This window comes from Nicotiana tabacum, chromosome 1 (genome assembly GCF_000715075.1).
Source record: "Nicotiana tabacum cultivar K326 chromosome 1, ASM71507v2, whole genome shotgun sequence".
NCBI classification, from domain to species: domain Eukaryota; kingdom Viridiplantae; phylum Streptophyta; class Magnoliopsida; order Solanales; family Solanaceae; genus Nicotiana; species Nicotiana tabacum.
Window position 1 is genome coordinate 184,773,222 of NC_134080.1, and position 18,259 is coordinate 184,791,480.

The 18,259-nt window shown below is 38.4% G+C and overlaps 1 long non-coding RNA gene across 1 annotated transcript; it reads left to right on the top strand.

Annotated features, from left to right (window-relative positions):
• The first annotated feature begins 15,265 nt into the window (after positions 1–15,265).
• On the top strand, positions 15,266–18,141 carry LOC142181729 (uncharacterized). Its single transcript, XR_012710643.1, has 2 exons — positions 15,266–15,842; positions 17,883–18,141. It is a non-coding gene; the product is annotated as an uncharacterized LOC142181729 (long non-coding RNA).
• Positions 18,142–18,259: the final 118 nt, after the last annotated feature.

An 18,259-nucleotide genomic window follows, 5' to 3' on the forward strand; every position in this document is an offset into this window, starting at 1 on the left:
AAAATCTTCGAGTCTAGTTTCTAATTCTTCAAATTGTTTGTCATTTGGACACACCTACCAGAAGTTATGACCAAATTACCAAACATTGGCAGAATTTTACACTACCGCGCTGCCCCATGCGGCACGGCTGTGTAAATTATCAGAGCACCTCCATATTTCATTCCTAGACACATATTTCATTACCACGCCATCCCACGTGGTGCCCCATGCACCGCAGCTGTGCAAATCTTCGTTTTTTTAACCCGACCCTACTTTGATATAAAACCTTTGGGGGTTATTTTTCCCACTTTATTTGGACGAATTTTAGGGTTTTCCTCCACCCTCTCAAGACCTCCAAACCCTACCATATTCAAGGTAAGTAATCCCCATTATCTTGGTGTGAATTCCATCATTTATACACTAGTATTGATGAAATCTACACATAAAATACTTAGATCTTTAAGGGATTTCTTCAAGAACTCAAATGAGGGTTTTGCAAGATTTCTTCCAAAAAGGTAATCTTACACCCTTAGACTTACATGTATGGATTTATGAAGGGAATATGAGTATGGATAAGTATTGGAACTCTTGGTATGGTGATTGAAAACCATTAGTTCCCAATTTAATTACACAACTATTATAGAGATTGAAAGATGTTTATTTAATGGAACTTTGTTGGTTGGTATGGATGGATGGTCATATATGTGATTTTGGAAGTTATAAATTGGCTAATAATGATGGTGGGATAAATTATTGATGAATGGTGGTAGTTGAAGAACTAATTATATGGTGATGAGATGTAGAGATTTATGCCTACAAGGTATTTGATAATATGCCTAAATGGCTTAAGTTATGGAATTTGTTACTAATATTGGGTTCCATTGAATGTTGCTATTGTAGATTGAAGGTTATTAGTATTGTGGATCATTGTAGTATCACTAAGGGGCGAAATTGAGGTATATGAGGCTAACTCTCTATGTTTGGGAATATTAATGATTCTCCCTACACTACATTTCTTTTACCACATTACCAATTACCTTAAAAATATAGTTAAGCCTAGTTCCTTGAATAGTTGTAGAACTTATATGCTCTAGCTTCATAACTCGTTCACCACTTTCATTCTGAACGTTGTGAGCTCAGTGCGTATTCAATATAGACTTGGGTTTGATGCCCCCGAGTCTTAGTATAGATTACGCAATATGCCATAAACAATTGAAATTTCAGTGTTCATAATCAGTTCAAGAATACATGTCTCAGTCTATTCCTATTTAGTATTCCAATATTGTGTAATTCAGTGTGATCCAGCATTCCAGCATTATGTAATTCAGTGTGATTCAGTATTTCACTATCATGTATTGCAGTTTGACTCTCAGTTCCTGAATGTTGAATACTTGTATTTGGGCCTGAGGCCACAGTTTATGCTTTATGCATCTTTGGGGCTAAGGCCGCAATTTATGCTTTATGCATTTTGGACCTGAGGTCGCAGTTATGTATACGTATACTTGGGCTTGAGGCTGCAGTTTGTGCATGTATATATTGGGCCTGAGGCCGCAGTTTATTTATTCAGATAAACAGGTTGTTCGTCATTCAGTAGAGGGAGTATTCATATCCTTACTTCCTTTGTTCGGTTTCAGTTACCAGTTATCAGTTCAGTTATCAGTTATTAGTTATCAGCTATTATTTCAGTTTCAGTTTCAATAGTTATCATTTCAGTTATCAATTATAAAATCTCAGTTATCAGCTTAGTTTCGGTTTCAGCATTTATAATTCTTTCTTTCAGTATCTTTACATACCAGTGCAATTCAAATATATTGATGTCCCTTTTTGCCCGGGGCTTGCATCTCATGATGCAGGTACTGATTTACAAGTTGACGATTCAGAGCACTAGGATTCTCGTACCAGCTATTGGGTGATCCCTAGTTCTTTCGGGACATTATCATTACCTTACAGTCTTTCGGTATTTACAGATAGACAGTGTTTTCAGTACTTCAATAGAGGCTTCATAGACTAGAGTAATAACTAGACAGAGTCGCAGGCTTTCCATATTAAGCTGTGTTGACTACAAATATGTTTCAAAATTGTATTAGTATTTCCGCACTTCGATTGTTTTATCATTCAAACTTTCAGTAAATCAGCATGTGTTACTTTATCTTCCGCATTTAGTATGTTATGATATCATATGTTAATTCAGCCAGCTAGTTGGTTTGCTCGGTCACATGTAGTCAGGTACCGAGTGTTGTGTTATGTCCAGACCCAGGTTTGGGGCGTGATATGGAGTTGCGTATTGATTTGGTACGGTAGGATTTTGCGGCTGTTGGTTTTGAGGAGGTGTTTGGTCCTTTGCGTTCTGTTGGTGGATATCAGGGACATTAAGGGTGAGCGACAAATTTGCCAAATTGTGGACCTGCTCAAGTTCTCCTTGCAGTTCTAGTATCTTTTGTTCTAGTCTCAAAACCAGGTCATTCGAGGCCGGAGTACTGCGACTGTCGGAAGTCTCTGCGTTCTCAACATTTTCCTTTCGGATTCCACTTAAATTGTCCATCTTTGCTTTCCCTCTGCTTTTTGTGTTGCTTAGAGGAAAAGGAGGTGGAGGGCCTCTAGATTTGGTATGATATACTGATGAGACCAGTATGGATGAACCAACCTAAGGGGATAGGAATAATAATAAAAATAAACAAAAACAAAAAGGTAACAAGTTAGTAAGGATTCTGAAATGTTTGCAGTATTTAAACACATATTGCGAAATATAAACTCGTATCCTAATTTGGGAGCCTCGTTATGCCCGAGGTAGGCCTAGCGACAAATAAATTTGGAGAACTTCAAATGTCAATAAATGCTTCATTTCATAATATAGAAGTAGACGAATCCAAAAATGACACTAACATAATAATAAAACAAGTCGCTACTGGCACTTAGCCTTATTACATTTTGAAGAAAAGCAAGTAAATCTAATTTATTTGGTCTCTGAAGGACTTTCCCCAGATTCGATCTTCCGAACTCCATCAAACATATCTCCCAGCTCGTGCAGTTCCAACAGCAAGTAGGCTCGGGCCAGATGTCCTGCCTCAGCTCCCTCACCATTCTAGCAGTTATCAATCCTCTTTATGACTTTACCCTCCAGCTCCATTATTCCTCGCTCTAAGTTTCTTGTTAGAAGTAACTTCCATCTCTTTCCATTCCTCAATGAACCTCACGTTCCTCTCATGTACTTCCCGATGGTCATTATCAGAGTCGTGGATCCTCTTGCGCAGCCTGTTGTATTTGACTTGGGCTTCAGCTTCCTCGTCTATGATTTTGTTCCCTTGACCAGTCCCTGTTGTCACAGTTCCTTTCAGATTGTCCTCCAACCATGCCGGGTAGAGAGGCTCGCACCCCGCATGATATCTGTCTGGCTCAACAGTCCTTTTCTCTATAATGATTTTGTAGTGCCACATGTGCTGAGCTTGGCACTTGTAAGGTATGTCGTCGTCCTGGAAATCCGCCCTGAAATGACTCATCTTGACGACCCTTGGTACAACCTGCTTTTTGCCTGCTTGCATCATAACTCGCATAGGGACATATGGATATATCCCTCTCAACCCGATCAACACCAAGTGCGGAGCATCCCTGGACCTGATAATAAACTCGTCTGTTGGGAACTATTCAACCATCCATTGCACTTGTCTCTCGGTCAGATTTTCGAAGAACTCTACCCATTCACTGGCACTTTTCGGCTGAGCAAATCTGTCTGGAATGTAGGTCATCTTCTTAGGGTGATGGAAAGCAATGTGGTCGTTCCAAGCCCTTCACGGAAATTCTTGACGGTAGCGACCCTTTTGGAGATGCTCCAACAACCATAACTGCAGCAATAAATTACAACCCTTAAAATGATTGACCCCTCTTTGACAGCGCTCCAGGGCCCTGTAGATGTCAACTATGATCATGGGGACTATGGTATATGTCTGTCCATTAATCCCTTCTATCAGAGTTTTTGCAACCATGGCCAACCTAGTATGAATTCTTCCCTTTTTCATTGGGAACACTATCATCCCTAGGAAGCACACAATGAAGACGAACACTCTGCGGTGGATGTGACTTAGTGACGTGAGGGCGATCTCATCATGGTAAGTGTGGAAAGACTTGCTATGGCCATACCTCTCGTACAAATATTCGAAAGGTATGTAGGAGTCCTTTAAGCACACTAGGTCGACATTCTTTTTAAGCCCCATCATCTTAAAAAATCCTCTGCCCATACAAGTTTTTGGCACCAAAAGCCCAAGACTGCCCCAAGTCAACCCTGCAAGTCCTCCTATTTCCTCTAGAAGCGGTGTCATCTCTATGTCACCGAAGCGGAACACAGCTCTTTCACTATCCTAGAATAAGGTGGCAACCTCGATCAATTTGTTGTTTGGCTCAATATCTAGCAAGGAAGGCAAGTTACCCAGGTACGTTTTCACATGCTTCTTGCCACTTGAGGAAAGATCCTCCCACCAATCCAGCAACAATGGAGGGATGTTGCTAACCATACCGAATCTGGAGACCTCATGCCTCATTTTCTGCAAAACAAAAGGGTTAGACCTTACCCCCACCGGACTCGGCTATTTATACATTTATGATCAGCATATCGGCATTTAGTTCTCCAAATTAATACACAAAACGTGGTTGCGTCCGTTGGGATTATGGAAAACCCAATGGAATTTGGATAAGGCTTATCTTAGAGAATCATTATATGGACAACATAACTGATCCGACTAGGTTCGACCATGATGCATGCACAATTTAAACAGAGTAAGGTTTCTATGGGGTTTTAGACTGGTACCCTAAAGCGGACAACTTGAGGGGGAAGGCATGGAATCGTTGACTGCACCGCCGATCGACTGGTTTTACCGCAAATAAACCTTTCCGAATTTAAGGGTAGTAAATAGGAAGAGCGCAACCACTCATTAAAGCGTTGCTATAGGATTTGAGACGCACGCGTGGTATATGATGTGAAGCATGACTTATGCAGCAATTAATAACATGTAGTCAAGTATTTTCACGTAGGAAAAATAAATACAACATTTAAATGATTGAAAGACAATTACAGGAAAAAGAAAATAAAGAAACAAGTTAGTTTCAAGGCAATAAAGAAATCATAAATGCTTAAAAATAGGCAGTTAAGTTCAAATAAGGGAGAAGGGTATGGGATAAGCATGCTTGGACTAATTTGTAAAAAGACAAGTTCATTGTGGTAAGAGCCTAAAATATCCCCAGCAGAGTCGCCATGCTATCGCGCCCCCTTTTCCCTCCCCTTTTGAGATGGGGAAGAGGTCCGGGTTTCGACATTCACGGGGTGTAATGGCTCATTTCCTTTTAGGAATTGGGTATTTGAAGAGTCGCCACCTAACGGATTATGGTGCGTTAGGGCACCTAGAGCGATTAACTCTTGGGTTGGTTTACATTACCAGAGATTAGGGTAAGGGCTCAAAGTAACCTCGAGGGGAAGGTGTTAGGAACCCCTCTTGGTCTACAACTGTGGGTCCCAGCCGAACTTATATTCAAAATTAGTCCATATAAACAATTGAATCAAACAAGTTGCAAATAAAGCGCGTGGGATAACTCAAGTAGTAAGATAAAGGTTTGAACACGTTGTAAAACAAAGATTTAAATAAAGAAAGGATTTAGTAAAGAGGGGTCCTAGGTTGGTTATCCTATAGGGTCACCCCACGCAATGTCCGGTAAACACTCCTTAATGAGGGGCTACACATGACATTAACACGTAGTCATCATATCCCATGTCTACCCTTCCCATCCCCTTATTGGTCATGTAAAGCAGGTGTTTGGTCAATGATTCCTATTACGTGCTGCTACCCGTCCCTTCTTAATGGCCTTGGAGGGAGTTAGGACCTCTACCTATAGGTGGTTCTAGACGTACCCCTAAGGTTTTAAAAGGCAAATATTCTAAGGTGACAGTCAAAATCATTTAGGACTTTTACATATAACGGGAGCAATTAAGAGGCTCAGAGTTTCCTCCTCAAATAAACACATAAGCAACACGATTCAAGCACAGTTAAGGTCTTTTATTAAACAATGTCCTAAAGCAGGATATCTAAGTGAATTTGCAAAAACAAACAACCCTTTTCTTTTTAGACTCAGAAGTTACACCCTAGTAGTTGCCTAGGGACTCTCTTAAAAGCCTATTAGGATCAGAAACGTTAAGCGACAAAGACAGTTTCAGAGAAATGCAATTTTTGAAAACGCCCTAAAGGCTTGCCTATATGCAGAATACTGGTGTCTATATTAATGCAAAAACAAACAGATTTTTGAAATAGACTCTTTTAGTGCCTATAGACATGGTACCTAATAAGATTGAGGTAGTTTGAAAGAACTTGTTTCAGGAAATGCTTATTACTTAACAAGACCAATTTAAAATTGAACTAGGCGTAATGAAGTTGATTTATTAGACTAAGATAAATTAACAGACAGAATTGTGAGTAGGGCTTCCTATAGGCATGATATCTAGGCGGATTACTAATTTTAATCGATTTGCAGGTATAGCAACATACACAAATACTTGTTATAATTGAATCAAAATTACGTCTTATAGGCATGGTTTCTAAATATGACAGAACATAATGCCTTATAGACATGGTTTCTACTTGATGAGCAAACAAACTTAAAAGTAAAATCCTATGGACATGATTTCTATAGGTAAAACAATCAGATTAAAGAGTGAAACCCTATGAGCATGTTTTCTATTTAGGCAAAGCAATCAGATTAAAGAGTAGAGTCTTATGCGCATGATTTCTACCCATATTACCCCATAAAGTATGCATTTACCTACCCTTTTTACTAAATACCCAATATCTATTTACAAAATTATTACATGCCAATGAATGAATTACATAAGTAAAAATAGAAAATCAAGAAGCTATCCTATAGAGAGCCTTCAATTAGGCCTAAGTTTCCCAAAGCCTCCAATGGCCTCTTAAGCCTCAGTTCCATAGACAAATCAGGGTCTAGGTGCATCAAAGTTCCCTAAGTATCTCAAGGATCCTGGGGAATGCTTACACCTAGACTTAGTAACCAAAGATTGAACAGGTGCAGTGTGGAAAGGCCAGCCTTAGTATGCCAGAGTTTAGAGGGTTCTCAAAAGGATCCCAAAGTAGTACACATACTAGAGGGGGCTGAACTTATTGGCTAAGAGTAGAGTGAGAAGTGATGGACACAAATTGAAAAAGTTTTAGTAAGAAACTGTATTTAACCAAAGCCTTTTTTGAAAGTAATTCAGTAAAGCAACAGAGATTGTTTGAAAAAAAGAGGTTGGAGTAGTTAACAAAGTCCAAACACCTTAGGATAGGTGCATACACAGCTAGTTCACAGAACCAAGTAAATTTAGTAGTCACACACAGGGGTCAAAGGGTTTAGGACACACATAATATTTGACTGCAAACACATAACCCAACAAGGGTCTAGGACTGGTTTAGACATGCTCAGAAACAACAGACACTGGCATAGTCACAAACCATACATGAAGAACACAACCTCATAGAGGGGTGATAGGGGTTTGGGGATTCATGGGACATAGGATAGTAAGTATACAATAAGTAAGAGACAATTGGTAAGACATGCTCAGAAACACACATAAAGGGGAATATACTAATCTAAAGGAAGGGGAAGACATAATAACATGCTGATAATGTACTCTTAACCACAAATTTCACAACAGAACCACAAATAGAAGCAAACTAGAAACAAGAGAAACTGAAACAATAGGAGAAGCATGTTGTTGTTGGAACTTTGAATTGAAACTAGGACATACTAGTGAAGAGGAGAGTAAGCAAAATGAAAGAACAAGAGAGAGCACAAATGGTTAGCCTTAGCTTGCAGCCGGCTAACAGTAGCAAATAGCACAACAAAGATTTTTTAGTATGAGAGATAGTTTTTGAACCGAAGTGTTCGTGTGTCTGTGTTAATGAAAGACTAGAGTATTTATAGTTTTGAAAATAGGCAAAAAATAAGGTAACAAGCAAAGGTTTAGCATAATTATGGAAGTAATCATAATTAGAATCCAATTAATACAAGTACTCCCTTTAATCAAGGAGTCACAACTTAAACGGATACCAACAGGGATAATCAAGGAAAGAAAATCAGTTGAGAAAGACTGATTTTACCATATAAGGGGTAGTAAGAGTATAGTGCATATAATTGAGTCTAAGTACAGAATATACCAATTAAGGTAAGGATTCAATAAGAATGAAGTACCACAGCAAATAAGGAAATGGAATCAGTCAATTTAAATAGACGAGGTAAAATTTTAGGGTTTTAAAAGAAAACATTTCAATCAAACCATCAAATAAGTTAATCAGAATCAAATCAAGAGAGGGTTATGATTCTATACTTCAACATATAAATAGAGAAGGACAAACAGACGTAGCAAACAGGCAAGGTCAGCAATATTGACAGAAAGAGGCAAGAGATGAACAAATCAAGATGAATACAATCACATAGAGGTGATACAAGTAGGCTAAAGAGTTAGTAAAAAAAACCTATTCGAAGCATGGTAACCACAGAAACTTAACAAGAGTCGAGTAGTCATGCTAACCCACAGAACCAAAACAAAGAAGATCTAAAAAATTAGGGCTTTTAATAGAGGCGAGTTGAAAAGGCAGTAAGAACATAGAATTAGTCAATATATGCGAGGAAAGAGGTTTAAACATAAAGAAAAATCAGTTTAAACAAGTGCAGAAGAAACTCCGAGAAACCCTAACTTTAAAGAAAGTAAAAACGGCTTAAACTTGATGATTTTTCAAAAGAAGTTTGAGAATAGTGTAAAACATAGAAAGAAACAGACTTAAATCGTTAAAAAGAGAACAGATCTGAGAGATACAAATGAAAGTTAGGGTTTCAAAGGAAACCCAAATAGAAACGGAAGAACCTGCTATAAACTTCAAAGATCGTAACAAATGTAGTGATTTTGCTCAAAATCACACTGGAAAAGCCGTGAACAACCAAACCAGAAACCCTAGATACAAGTAGGCATGTCCCAAGGACCTTGAAGGCCTCATAGATGATGAGTAAGGCGATGAAGGAACCATTGGAGGCTTGGGGTTGAAAGACGGTCGCTGGGGATGACCGGAAGGGAGGCGGTGGTTGAAGAAGGCAAGGGCTAGGTTGAGAAAAGAGAGAAGATGGGAGAGTTTGAGGGCGGTGGAATCTCAGAAATGAGATAGGGTTAGGGGTTGTAGGAATTAAAAAAGGTAAGAAGTGATGTGGGCCGTTGATCTAGGAGATCAACGGTCAGGATTTAATCGGGTAAATGGGTTCTGGGTTTGGGTAGGCATTTATAGGGTCTGGGTCAGTTTAATTGGGTAGGAAATTGGGCTGGGGTTGGGTTAAAATTAAGCTAAGATTGAAATCCAAATCTGGCTATGATTTAAATAGCCACTTTTCCCTATTTTAATTTATAATAATAATAAATAGTTTTTATAAAATAATTTTTCTATAAAAAAATGATTTAAAATATGTAATTATCATTTTAAAAATATAGGGACCAATTGTTCACATATATAATATAATTATACATTAAAATGGGCTAACATTGCAATTATATGCAATTTAGCTTAAAAAATACTAAATGTAATTATAAAAATACATAAAAAATATATTAGCCATATTTTACATAAGTATAGAAATTAAATGAATAAATCATCATAACAATAATTTTGGAAATAATTATTGGGGATTTTATGAATAAAAGGGGAGAAAATAAATCAATTTAAACCCTTAAAATTGTGAAAAAATTACAAAAACCTTGTGCATGCTTATATATGCATATTTATGCCATTTTGAAGGTATTTATGCATATTTAAAATATACAAGGAAAAATTGGGTATCAACAGTCTATGCGGGCATGGTTCACTTGATCGTTTGGCCCTTATAATAAATTCTATCCACCAAACCCAGGCTTGTTTGAGCATAAAGTTTCCTTCCTTGCTAAAATCATTATCTGAGGGTGATGGCCGCCAATATTCGAGGTCGGTCGTAGAGTGGGCTCGGATACTGCTGATGTAATCCTCAATTCTGGTTTATGGCCGGTCTTCAATCCTAAGTTAGCACGATCCACAGTCGCCTCGTTAAAAACCTTTCTGGAAAACTCATTTGGGACAAAATCGGTTCAAGGGAAAAAGTGTGCAATGCGTGCTTTCAGGCCTAAAAGTTGCATCATTCCTTGACCATTACCTGCAAGTGTTAGTCCAATCCGTAATACATATATAGGAAAGAAATGAATGGGGTCGTACCTTATCAGTAGTATCATTTCAAGTGGGCTACATTCCAGTTGCTTGGTAATCGATCACCGTTTAGTGCTTCGAGTTTGTACGATCCTTTGCCGGTGATATCGATAATTCGATATGGACCTTCCCAATTCGGTCCCAGCTTTCCTTCGTTTGGGTTCCAGGTATCTAGTGTCACCTTCCTCAACACCAAGTCCCCGACATTGAAATGTCGAAGGTTGGCTCTTAGATTGTAATACCTCTCGATTTGTTGCTTTTGGGTGGCCAGCCAAATGAGGGTGACCTCTCGCCTTTCGTCTAAATGTTCCAGACTCATACTCATGGCCTCACCGTTTGACTTTTCAATCACATATCCGAACTTGAGACTCAGTTTTCCTAATTTGACCGGTATTAGAGTTTTGAAACTACAGACCAATGAGAATGGGGTGGCCCCAGTACTTGATTTTGAGGTCGTTCGATACGCCCATAGGACTTCGGGCAAAACTTCCTTCCATTTTCCTTTGGCATCAGTTTTTGAGTACAGTTTTGTTCGTGGACTCCGCTTGCCCATTCCCACTAGGGTGATAGGGTGTTGATAGGATACTTTTGATCTTATGGTCTTCAAAAAACTTGCTCACTTTGTTGCCGATGAACTGCTTCCCATTATCGCACACGATCTCGGCTGACATTTTGAACCGGCATATTATGTGGTCTCAAATGAAATCAATAACTTCCTTTTCCCTAAATTTCTCAAATGCTTGGGCTTCCACCCATTTAGAAAAATAGTCAGTCATAAATAATACAAATTGAGCCTTACCAGGTGCCTATAGTAAGGGACCAATGATGTTCATTCCCTATTTCATGAATGGCCAAGGTGACAAGATCGAGTGTAGCAGCTCCCCGGGCTAATAAATTATCGGAGCATGCCTCTGAAATTCGTCGCATTTTCGCACAAACTCTTTTGTGTCATTTTCCATGTCGATTCAGTAGTAGCCGACTCTGATTACCTTCCGGACAAGCGATTCGGCGCCTGAATGATTTCTGCAGGTGCCTTCGTGGACTTCCCTCAAAACATAGTCGGTATCTCGCGGTCCTAGACATATGGAAAGTGGGCCATCAAATGTTTCCTGAATAGGGTACCGTCTTCGTACAAGCTAAACCGGGTCGCCTTCATATGCAGAGCTCTCAACTCTTTAGGATCCGAGGGCAATTTTCCGATCTTCAGGTAGTCTATATATTTGTTTCTCGAGTCCTAGGTTAAGCTTGTCGAGTTTATCTCGGCGTGACCTTCTTCTACTATCGATTTCATGAGTTGTACAACCGTTCCTAAGCCGAATTCATTATCATTGATGGACGATCCCAAATTAGCAAGAGCATCGACTTCGTTGTTCTGATCTCGAGGTACATGTTGCAAAGTCCACTCCTTGAACCGATGTAGGGTTACCAACAGTTTATCCAGGTACCTTTGCATTAGCTTTCCTGACTTCAAACGTCCCATTGAAATTGTTCACCACAATAAAGGATTTGTATTTAGCTTTTGCTCACATCTGCCTTTAGGCTTTTAGCTAGTTCAAGAACTTCAATCATGGCCTCATACTCGGACTTGTTATTAGTCAATTTTAAAGTCCTAATAGATTTTCAAACTACATTACCTATCGGTGGCTTCAACACGATGCCAAGTTTGGACCTTTTTGCATTTGAGGCACCATTCGTAAAGAGCATCCAGATTCTCGAAGAAGTCCCTGAGTTCAACAACAACTCCTTTTTGACTCTGGTATCTGGGCCGTTGTGAAGTCGGCCACAAAGTCCGCCAAAATCTGAGACTTGATGGCGGTTCGGGGTCGATATTCGATATTGTACCTGCTAATTTCCACTGCCCATTTGGCTAATCATCCGGAGAGCTAGGGTTTATGCATTATGTTTCTTAACGGGTAAGTAGTCACGGCACATATGGGATGACATTAAAAATATGGTTTCAGTTTCCTAGAGGCACTTAGTAAAGCGAGCGCCAATTTTTCTAAGTGAGGATACCTAGTTTCGGCCTCGCCTAGAGTTCTGCTATCATAATAAATAGGAAATTGCGTACCTTCTACTTCCTAGACCAGGATTCCACTTACCGCTACCTCGGATACCACTACGTATAGGTACATCTATTCTTCTACCTTCGGAGTATGAAGCAAAGTTGGACTCGAGAGGTACTACTTGAGTTCCTCCAAGGCTTGTTGGCACTTCGGGGTCCATGAGAAGTTATTCATGTTCTTCAATAGTGAGAAGAGTCGATATCTCTTTTTAGAAGACCTCGAGATGAATCGACCCAAAGCGGTTATACGCCAAGTTAACCTCTGAATGGACTTAACATTGTCCACTACGATAATGTCCTCTATGGCCTTGATTTTATCGGGATTGATCTCGATTCCTCGGTTGGACACCATGAATCTGAGAAATTTCCCGAACCCAACTCTGAATGCACATTATTTTGGGTTCAACTTCATATTGTACTTCTTTAATATGTTGAAGGTTTCCTGCAAATGCTTCAAATGGCTCTCTGCTCGCAGGGACTTAACAAACATATTGTCAATATAAACTTCCATTGATTTTTCTATCTGTTCTTCAAATATCCAATTTACTAGGCGTTGGTAAGTGGCACCGACATTTTTTATTCCGAATGGCATCATGTTATAGCAGTAGGTGTTGTGCTTAGTGATTAAGGACGTTTTTTCCTGATCACCCAGGTCCACCCGAATTTGGTTTTACCCGGAATAGGTGTCTAGAAAACTGAGGATCTCGTGGTCGACCGTCGCATCAATCATGTGATCGATGTTGGGAAAAGGGAAAGAGTCCTTGAGACATGCCTTATTCAAATCTTTATAATCTACACACATTCTTAATTTATTCCCTTTTTAGGGACTACCACTACATTTGCTAACCAATCTGGGTACTTAAATTCCCGAATGGACCCTATTTTAAGGAGTTTAGATACCTCATCTTTGATTAATGCATGCTTGACTTCGGACTGAGGCCTCCTTTTCTAGTTGACCGGATGGAACTTCGGGTCCATGCTTAGCTTGTGAGTGTTATTTTCATCGGGATCCCTATCATATCAAGGTGGGATCATGTGAAATAATCTACGTTAGGTATAAGGAATTTAATGAGTTTTTTTCTGAGCTCGACACTTAACCATGTGCCCAAGTATACCTTTACGATCAAGCAAATGCTCGATCAATATGACTTGCTCCAGTTCTTCGACTATTAATTTGGTGGCGCCAGAGTCATCTGGGGTTATAAAAGACTTGGGCACCCTGTAGTCATCGTATACACCTGTCCCCTGCTTGTCTGATTGGATCGGGGCCGATGTTGGTAATTGCTATTTGGTTTCTTCCTTAGCGACCGAACCCAAACTTTTTGGTGTTGAAAGTTCGGATATTGGGATCACCTCTTCGATTATGAACATCTCCTTTGCGGCCGATTGTTCTTTATAATATGTTTTAATCCTTCTTGGCATTGAGAATTTCAACACCTAGTGTAGGGTCGATGGCACTACCCTTATATTGTGAATCCAGGGCCTCCCGAATAGAGCATTGTACCTCATATCTCCTTTGATCACACAGAACTTGGATTCCTGAATGGTTCCAGCAGCATTCACCGATAATGTTATCTCCCTTTAGTGGTTTCACATGCCATGTTGAATCCGTTTAGAACTCAGATTGCAGGCATGATTTGGTCTTGTAGACCGAGCTGTTCCACAACCCTCGATCTGATGATATTTTTTTTCTATAAACTTTCATTTCATTTATCAGAAAATTGAACTTTACATAATAGGACTCTGTTGACTAGATCCTTTTCTCTATTTGGCACTACTCTTAACTCCACACCTACGAGGTGTATCAACTATATAACTATACAACTATATGTATCTCAACCTATACACTTTTACTAGTCTATCATCATAAAATAAACAGAAAAACAAAGCAAGTCTGGCTAAAAGTTTCTATTCAAGGCTCCCATGTGCTTCTGCCAATTGCTGTGTAGGTTGCCTTTGATGTGTATATAAAGTGTTATCTCCCAACATATCTTCTCTGATGAAGTTCTCTCATTTTGAAATCTAATCATGTTCCTATCTCTCCATAAGATGTAAATCAACATGCCAAACACAGCTTCAATGATGTTGCCAATTCCTTGCTTTCTTCTAGCATAGGTAGCCACCCAATGTAATTCCTCCTTCCATGTTTGAATCTGCCTTTGAACTCCCATTCAATTTAGTAGTCTCTTCCATATAGTCTTCGTGTAGGAGCATTCAAAGAACAGGTGTTCAAGTTGTTTATCTTTCTGATCATAGAAAACACACATTTGAGGTGCTTGTATCCCCATCTTCTGCAATTTGTCAACTGTTGGTAATCTCCCTTGTATGACCAGCCATAAGTTGAACTTGTGTCGAGGATGTATATAAGGATGCAGAATTAAATCTTTCCAGTAGACCTTCTGACCTTGAGATGTTTGCATTTTGTATAACTTTTTAATGTTGAACCTACCATCTGTGTTCTGTAATGCTGTCAGTCTTGCATGTAAGTCACCTTGCAAGGTTAGTAGCGCCACCATCCCCAAGATTTTTCATATTTTAGCACGTAAATATTTAATTTAGGCCCAATATAGATATTTCAACTCATTTTTACTCTTTTACTTTATTTTACTACAAGAAAATAAAAATTATAAAAAATATTTTTTATTTTATGTACCTTCCATAAAGTAAAAAAAATATATATACAAAAAATAGTACCTTAATTTTATCTTTATATAATCTTGAAAAATACAAAAAAAATATATGTAATAGTTTCATATTTTAATATAGTTTAGTTTAATTAATTAAAATTTATTTTTGCATCATGTAATATAGTTATCTTATATTAAGGGAATTTAGCTATGGTTTTAATTAATAATTTTTGGAGTCTTCTTAGCCCAAATTGAAATACAAAAAGACATGGTCCAACCCAATTACCCTTAGCACATTCTTCCCAACCCATTAGCCCATTTAAGTGCAAGATTTAATCCTAGCCATCTATTTCCTTCTAATCCAATGGCCATCATCCCTTCCCACTTCCATATAAAATACCCAATTATAAAAACCCTACCCTTAAGTTTTCAAGACCTAGACCTAGACACAAAAGAGGAACGGCAGATCGGCATAGAAAAATACCAATCAATTCAGTGATTTTCCACTCCAAAAACACACACACGAGAACATAGAGGGTCTCTTCTATCCAACACACTAGAAAAGCGATATCCAGAGAAACGTATTTGCAATGTCACAAATAATTAATTACTACTTTTGATTATTCAGTTGTGCTGCCTATAAATCCTATGAAATTCCAGTTGCATATTATGCATTTGCAATGGAAGCAAACGAAGTTGACATCGAGGGAAGTGTTGTTCCAGTAGCAAATACACTAGGGGATTAGGAGAAGGAAATCGCTGATCCTATTCATTTTTTTGGGTTTGATATTTTCTTTGGACGATAAGTTTATCCTCTGTTAGCTTTGTTTTGGGCATGCTTTCCGGTGCCGATTCCGGTTCTCATCCGCGTTCTGCTACCTTTTCGTGTTCTCCATCAAATAATCAAATTTCAGATATTTAGAGGTTCCTTTCTCTTTCTCTTAAGCTTCAGATCTTTATTTTTATATATGGATTGTGTTAGATCATGATTGAGTTTGAATTAAATGTGGGTTTTGATTATTACATGTGTGGTTGATGATTTTGTTTTTTTGGTGATGATTTTGATTATTATATATGTGGTTGTTAAGATAATGAGAATGACGAGCAGTGGGGTTGTGGAATCTTTCTTCTTTTTTTATTTAAAAAAAGGGACTTGGATTTCTTAGGATAAATTGACCATGGCAAGTACCGAATATTAATATGATTTGAACTTTGGATAGTTTTTTTGTTATTCCTTTATTTCGCTTTATTTAATTAAATCGATAGTAGCATACTTAGGCCGTTAAAATTCATAAACATCATAGCATGCTTCAGGCGCGTATTTTAATAATATTACCTTCCTAAACTCGGGTGTGCATTTCATATGACCCAAATCAAATCTTAAAACGTTGAATAAATTATGTTTAGGATTGCGGGTGCATTTCATGTGGTGCGATCCGAAGACGTGTTTTGAACGACGTTCAATCTTCTTTAAAATTGAATAAAAGCGGTTAAAAGATAAAATCTGCATATAGGTCCAAAGTTGTTTAAAATCAGATAATTAAGCCGAATATAACAGTTGAGCGACCGTGCTAGAATCACGGAACTCGAGAATGCCTAATACCTTCTCCCGGGTTAACAAAATTCCTTACTCGGATTTTTGGTTCGCGGACTGTAACACAGAGTCAATCTTTCCTCGATTCGGGATTTGAAATCGGTGACTTGGGACACCATAAATCTCCCAAGTGGGGACTCTGAACTTAATAAATAAATAATCCTGTTTCGATTGTCACTTTAAGTTGGAAAAAACTCTCTTATATACCCTCTTTTCCGGGGTGTAGGTAAAAAAGGAGGTGTGACAGCTCTGGCGACTCTGCTGGGGATCGAACCCAGAATTTCTGGTTCAGGGTTCATGAATTCGAGCTTAGAATATTTTTTATAGTTGGCTTTATCCATTATCTGATTTTGCTACATGATTTGGGCCTAATGTGCTAATTGATTGCTTTTACCGCTTTGATATTCCGTGAACTGTATATAAACTATTGTGAAATCCCTCTTCTCTCTGAGTCTTCTAAATCATGAAGAAGTGTGCACTTCGTGTGACTTCTTTTCTGTTAGAGTCATATTCTAAATTTAGGACGAGGTTCGGACAAGTTGCAAAGCCGGTGAAGCTTCTGTATTCCCGGTACGCTGCCCCCCTCGGCTCGAGCTGTCCGCTCGGGTAAGCCAAGTCTAGAACAAATAGACCCAGGTTTTTAAACCTAGAAAAGCACAGCCTCATGCCGGATCCCTAGTAGGAACATTTGTCTGCATCACGTGCATTTGACTTAGGGGACTCAACACAGGGGTTGGGTTCGTCTAGGACAGGTGTACCCAAAATAACAGACCATCTTAATGCATCTTATGTGCTACATGTTGCATTTCTTCAAGGGTAAAAGGGTTATTTTGGCGGACCAATGATAATTGAGGGCGAATGAAAAAATGGGAAAAAAGAGAAAAAAAGAGAGGCTGAAGTGTGAGGATGAAGCGAGTAGGGCCCAATTATATTTTTATTACATTTTATTAAGAAACAAAGCATGGAAACTTCAAAAAGATTTTGTACTTCTTATCATTTTTCAGAAAAATCAAAAAATCGAAAAAAAAATAAAAGAAAATCCAAAAAGATTTTATATGTTTCATCATTTTTCGGGAAAAAAAATGTGTTTTCTATATGTTAGTTATTTTTTTTTATTATTCTCGCCCGTATCCAATCTGCCCGAACTACGCATACCTGATTCTCGTCTTTCGGGACGTGATACGTAGGCAACCCACATAGGGTCTGGTCTTCCTAGTAAATCTTAGGTTCTTGGCTTTGCGGGGTCTTAGCCAAATTTTGCACTTTCAGCCACCTTTTGGCCAAATAAGCCATTTTGCAAAAATAGCCTCAATCATGTCTTAGGGAATGTTATTGTCTCACATAGTGTTTGTTTAAGTTTTCTTATACAGGTGTGGATTTACTTACCAGAGTTTGAGCATGACAGATACCTTAGGATCACTGCATTCAGGAGCTGTTCGAGGAGCCATTTTATATTCAATTGTCCATGTTTTACTTTCTAGTCATGTATAGTAGTATTTAGTCTTTTAGGTGATATTAGAGTTTGTAATAGTCTAGTTAAGTTTGTCCAGTCTTTTGTTATTGTATTTCTTATTTTGTATTTGGAAATGTGTTACAAGTCAAAAAAAAAGAGAATTTTCTTTTAGTACATCTTTAAAAGGTTTTCTTTAAGGTATTAATTCCAAAAATTCAAAAAGATTTTCTTTTAAGGTTCTTCTTTGAAAAATAAAAAAAATTTATTTTACAAAAACTTTAGGACATTGTACAT